The sequence below is a fragment of the Sparus aurata genome, chromosome 3, assembly GCF_900880675.1.
Source record: "Sparus aurata chromosome 3, fSpaAur1.1, whole genome shotgun sequence".
Lineage (NCBI taxonomy): Eukaryota > Metazoa > Chordata > Actinopteri > Spariformes > Sparidae > Sparus > Sparus aurata.
In genome coordinates this window covers 31180051-31186064 of record NC_044189.1, presented here as the reverse complement: position 1 = coordinate 31186064, position 6014 = coordinate 31180051, and the positions used below count along the sequence as shown (strand labels likewise).

The following is a 6014-nucleotide window of genomic DNA, read 5'->3' as shown; positions in this document are numbered from 1 at the left end:
ACAGGGAACCTAGGCAGGCACACATGACTTTCCAAAGCGCGAGAAAGTGGTGCACAATAATATAGCATCAACCAATCAGATTTATTTATTTATTTTTATAGCGCTGTTTACAAAATTTGCCCTACCACCAAATTTCCCAAATTCATCGTGGTAGACATGAAGGGAGGTTGGGAAATTTGGTGGTGGGGCAAAATGCATGTGACAGACTGACAATCATGTGCAGAAACCAGAGGAACCACAAGCCCTTATGGGCCAGCTGACTAATCACTCTGTTCCCTGTCTAGCGTTATTCAAAGAACATATTTAAACCAATAAGACGTGTTTGTTTTGCTTTTAACAAACAAAGCAAAACAAACACACCTCATTGCTTTACATGTGTTTTATGTCTTTGTGGTGTTTATGTTCTGAGCCCTGTCACTATGCTCTCTCTAATTGGTGAGCGGCCCCAGAAATCCTGATCGTATAAAGCCGACACAGAACATTAAAGGAGTCATATTATACCCTATTTCTACAAGTTAATCTAGTTCCCTGGTGTCCTAATGAAATGTCTGTGACATGCTTTGGTCAAAATACCATAAGGATGAAGCACAATAGCAGTTCATAACTGTTCAATAACCCTGCCAAAACAGCCCTGTTCAGAACAGTCGGTTTTGAGTGCCTGTCTCTTTAAATGCAAATGAGACACAGGTAATCCACCCACTTCTTCCGGGAGGTGTGACGACGCCGGCACGCTCATGCTACCATGACAACAACTGAGCGTGAACCCTGGGAGAAACATGGCTGCAGGAGGAAACTTTGCTGTCCAACCTTACATGTTTGAACCAGAGTCAGACCCTGAACAAGAAGGAGCTAGCGAATAAGTTGCTCAATGTAGACTGCAACAAGACGTTTCTGAATGGTGAGTTATGATCTTTATTTTACTTTTTTCTTAAAAATGTGTATGTTTGTACGTCGGTAAATACGGTCGCTGACTAAATACGGTCGACCGCTGACCGCTCTATGTGTAACTCACTGCTTATAAAAATCTAGATATGTGTTGAGTAAACATAAGTAGCATGCTATTCCCGTTACACGAGTAAATTTCACAAGTCCGCAATGTTTTTTCGGCAGCTACGAGTGGGAATGTAGCACTTTTATTCTCAGCTACGCCATAATAATGTTAACTGTTACGTCATTATTTTGTCCGACATCTAACTCACAGCCATACACTTTTCACGTGTGTGCTAATTTTTAAACCAAGTTGTGAAACGAGGGATGTAGTGCGGGCTGGGGCGACTGTCTGCCAGCTCCGTATCCCCCATAGTTATGTCTGTTTATCCGTTTGTACTGCGTTTCAACATAATGCACTAATTCCAATTAATAACGTTACATCGTTGCACATGCTGACCAGTCGTTATTGCTAACAACATATTCAAATAAAAAAACCGTTAAACTGATATGTTCCCTTTTTCCCCTCTGGTTTAGGTGTGTACTTATGTTTAGATGCATAACAATGCCTACAGCGCCTGAGAATGTCTGCTTGTTGAATGAAAATGTAACTATTCAGTCATATTATCAGTCATCAAACGTCACTTAACCTTTCACATTTACAGGTTATAAGAAGACTAAATCAGCTTCAAAACTCACCTTCCTGCATGGCAGACCACCCTGGCCTCGTACCAGTGTGCATTCTCACTTCAGAATGCACTAAATATCTACAGAGCCTTTACGTCTGAGGGGAATAGAACAGTAAGTGTTTTTTTTTTGCATACCGTAAAATATCAAATAATAGCCGGGCGTTTATTTGTTTGTTCCAACCACTTAACAGACCAGGCCTTTGTTTTGGACAGGCGTTTAATTGAGACCCGGCTATTATTTGGTAATATACGGTATAAATTCTGTTATTGTAATATAAATATGAGTAATGAAATAAATTCAATTTTCCACTTTGTTACATTGCTTATTTTTCTTTTTGAAAGGCAGTTTGACAATTGTTAAAATGTTACATATCAAACACTAGAAAAGATACATTTCTGCAAAAAAATCAATTTGCAAGAACACAGTTTATTAGCAACATCTACACCTAGGTCTATGACAATCTTGCTGCTCATAAATGGTGGAAATACAAATTAGATATTGTGCAGGAATTTATGTTTTGTGCTTTTGGATACTCATCCCACTCCTACGAACCTGTCTCTTGATGATCATAATTCTTATGTCTACATGTCAAACACTGAAAGTACAGAAAACAGCTTATATAATTTTATAAATACAAGTACAGCAAACAACACACAACTATTCAAAAAGTTACTGAATGTACAAGTAGTTTTTATTGCCTGTTGTTAAACAGTAGGTAATGTAAATATTTACAAAAAAATATAAGGTAAATCAAAAACTATGTCTAAATATAAATGTATAACTAAATATATCCACTCTGTTCAGCCGTTACAGATACTTGGCATATACGAGCTTTGAGAGCTGGTGTTGGGGCTTTCTGGGCTGAAGAGTTTGTGTGGCACTGCCCAGCTGTGTGGTGCTGCGTATACGGATGGAGTTCCCCGGCACTCGAGGCATCTACGTGGGGTTCAGACCGGCCCTTGACTGAACCTTGTCACATAGTGGTCCATCACCTCCTTCTTGTCCAGCGTTTCTAACTGCGCAGAGAGTGCCTCAGGAATGGAGATCTTCAAAACGTCATCTGCGTATGAACCAGGGTCCTGAAAAACCTTCTCAAACATCAGGTCCAAGATGTCATCCACCTAATCTGCAATTAGAAAAAGTGAAATATTGTGCGTACTTTATCGTGTTTTATCGTATATTTATTAAAAACAAAACTAGAAAAAGCCATAGACACTGGTTAATTTATATTTTATTTATTTTACAAGTATTTTTTAATGTCTGTTTCATTTTTCTGTGTGATTTCAATAAAAAGGTTTAAAACTTACGAAAGGTTGGTTGCTCCTTCACTGGCTTTGCTGTGTATTCTCCTCCTTTCTTCCACTTTGGAAATGAAACCTGAACAGTGGCTCACCAGCTGAGGTTGTTGCCTGTGGACGGTCTGTATTTTCATTGTAGTGCAGGGCTGCCAGGTATAGTCTTGGGAGGAAAAATAATACAATGCTAAATAAGAATGCGAGCACATTGTACACATTGCAAAAAATATTCAGAAAATGGTGATTTATTTTCAAATAAATAGCTGTATTTAGAAAAATGTAGGACTCATGTCCTCTGCTGATGATTAAAAAATCAATTTGATGAGGAAGAATCTGGCAAATCACAAACCCATGCAAATCCCTCATTTCACATTAGATTTTAGTACGTGAGCAAAAACGTACACATTTGCGAAGCAACTTTTCTGTGTCCGTGTCTGCATATAACTAACGTTAATCGTAGCACAGCAGGCAGGTAACCCCTGTCTCCGGCTTCAAAACTAAGTAGTGATTGCTTTACTGCAGGTAACGTTTTGGTACTCTCAGATCGGGTCTCTCATGCAAGCAGCTAACACTACACACGTAGTTACATGAATACTAACACAAAGGAAGTCTTTAGCCTCCTTTAGCACAACATGATAATAAATTAACGCAGCCCACCGTCCGTGAACAACTGAGACCATTTCATACCGTCTGCTCGGCCGTGAGCATGTGGAGGAGACGGTCTCCCATGCGTATTCACGTCGGAGAAGTTGTTCGCGGACGGTGAGCTAGCTAGCTAGCTGCTCGGCCTAGAACATGCTAGCCAGCTAGCTAGCTAGCTAGCATGTTCACGGCCGAGCAGTTGTTCACCGGCCGATTAGAAGCGATCATATATGAATATCCTAATTCATTTTCTCAATTCAGTGCCATGTTTTAAAAGACTGCTGATTAACATTACAGTGAATCATATGACCAGTAAGCCCAACGTTGCAACTTAACGTTAGTTCAGCCTCATATCTACATCGACGGTTAGCGTTAGCTCATGTGCTAAACGGCAAAGTAACACAAACGAAACTGTTTTTTTTAAATACTTACACGGACAGTGGGTATGGATCCATCTTCTAGGAACAATCTCGTTGCCAGTCCAGCCTTATACTGACCCTGGTTGCTGAAACAGTCCGGCGTGAAGTGACTGGCACAGTCAAAAACACTTTTGCTCACTGAAGCTGGGACGTTTCCCTGAAAAATAAAATTTAGCCACTTCGCTCTGATATCCTCTTTGGTAGGGAAGCGATGAAGGGAAACATGAGTATCCATGCATCTCATGACATAGCAGGAGTGCTTGGCTTTCGGGTTGTACATGGTAGCGGTCAGGCTGTCGTGTACGAGTGAGGCGAGAAAATGGCGGATCATCGTTCAGGTAGCCGGCGTAATGTGGGAGGAGATATCCAGCACGAGGGTGGGAGTATTCAAATCACCCGCTCTGTTACGTAACAGCGCGGGTGAAATCCAACTGGCTCCTTTAGAGACACATTTTCTGACTGCGTCCGTTTACAAAACATTGACTTAGTGGTCAAAAATCATTCTTAAGGGGTGGGGAGGCACTCCAGATATGCAAATACACACACTAAAGCAACGAAAAAGTGAGTTTTGCATAATATGTCTCCTTTAAAGGTAGCCTATCAGCAATGTTATACCGTACATGCATAAATCATTCATCTGCTTTATCAATTAAAAATAAAAACCATACTAGCTGACCAGAATAACACAAACATTTCCTTATTGAAAAAGAAAACATATTTCAGGAGAGAGTCTGTGTTCAAAGTGTTATGACCCTGGGACATTATTATTTTGTGTGTGTGTGTGTATGTGTATATATATGATGCTGCTCTGTCCCTCCTCCTTCAAGTGGGTGAGAAGTCTGCTCTGAGTGTGTGTGAATGATTGATAGCAGGTTGGACCTGCTGATTGGCTGGAGACGCTTGATTGCTGCTCCAGGATTGGCCAGAGGCAGGAGAGGAGCCCTTTTTGAACCACCGGCTGACTGCAGTCTCCCTCTCCAACCATTCTCCTACATCCAAGTGGGACCAGTGTTTAGTTTGATTAGGATTCTGTGTTTGCATCTTGTGAAACCTAGTGTAATTTTTGATCTGAGTATTTTGGTAAACTTGTGAAAAGAGAGAATTGTGTGTGGTAGCCAGTAGGAGGGAGAAGCCTTTTTTTTTAACCCTTTTTTCTCCTGTTTTCCCTAATTTAGGAGTTACGTAAGAGATTGTCTTTTGGTTAATACTTTTGTTTTGTATAGGGAAGGTAGGGAGACGGATGATTTTGTTTGTTGTTTTGGCCTTCACTCCCTCTGAAGCAAAAATAAAACGCTACCTTTAATTTAAAAGTTCCTGTGACACTGGCCTTCTTGGGAGTGGGAAGAATGGGGAGCAGCACATCATGCTATGTCTCTGATTCCCCTAAATCAGGGGCGTAACAAAAGTAAAAAATGTATCATTTTAATTTATTACACGGCTCTTCTTAATGCTGTAGAATGCTCCATTCACTTGAATGGGCCTTCCCAACATTCGGCGGTCAATTATTTTTGTATAATTGTCCGCTGCTAAGCATATTTGACCGTCGTCAAGGAAAGTGGCCTTTTTGCCTCTGATTCACGTATTTTGTAGCACTCCGCGCTCTAAAATCTTTGCTCCGCAAGTAGTCCGGTCACTTATCACCCCAGCGACTTCGGTCGTCGGTTTGGCAAACTATATTTCTCTGCTGAAAAACACTATGAACGGTAACAAATACATTGTAAAAAGACACACTGTGTCAAGTTTTTTTTCGTGTTGGCAAGTAACCGTGTAATAAGCGGGATGTCCCCATCTTTGGGGATTATGATAATTCAGGACGAATTCAGGACAAATCAGACAGTTCGTCCTGTCGGGACTTATTTTCCCGATAATGATCACCGTTCTATACATCATCCCTTACATATAGGCTATACATCCTGTTTTTCACATCCTAACCTGTTTATCATTGTTGCTGTTATTGTTATTATTAACTGACAAGGCCAGTGTCAGTCGTGGAGTTGATGCAGAGGGACAGGTTAATGCCAGTCATAGGAGTGAGGAGGAA

General features: G+C 40.7%; 2 long non-coding RNA genes across 2 annotated transcripts; one reads left to right on the top strand and one right to left on the bottom strand.

Annotated features, from left to right (window-relative positions):
• The first annotated feature begins 487 nt into the window (after positions 1–487).
• On the top strand, positions 488–2560 carry LOC115578366 (uncharacterized). The gene is made up of 3 exons (XR_003983430.1): positions 488–898; positions 1593–1728; positions 2422–2560. It is a non-coding gene; the product is annotated as an uncharacterized LOC115578366 (long non-coding RNA).
• Positions 2024–4586, bottom strand: LOC115578365 (uncharacterized). Its single transcript, XR_003983429.1, has 3 exons — positions 3987–4586; positions 2925–3075; positions 2024–2743 (listed from the first exon to the last, which is right to left on the bottom strand). It is a non-coding gene; the product is annotated as an uncharacterized LOC115578365 (long non-coding RNA).
• Positions 4587–6014: the final 1428 nt, after the last annotated feature.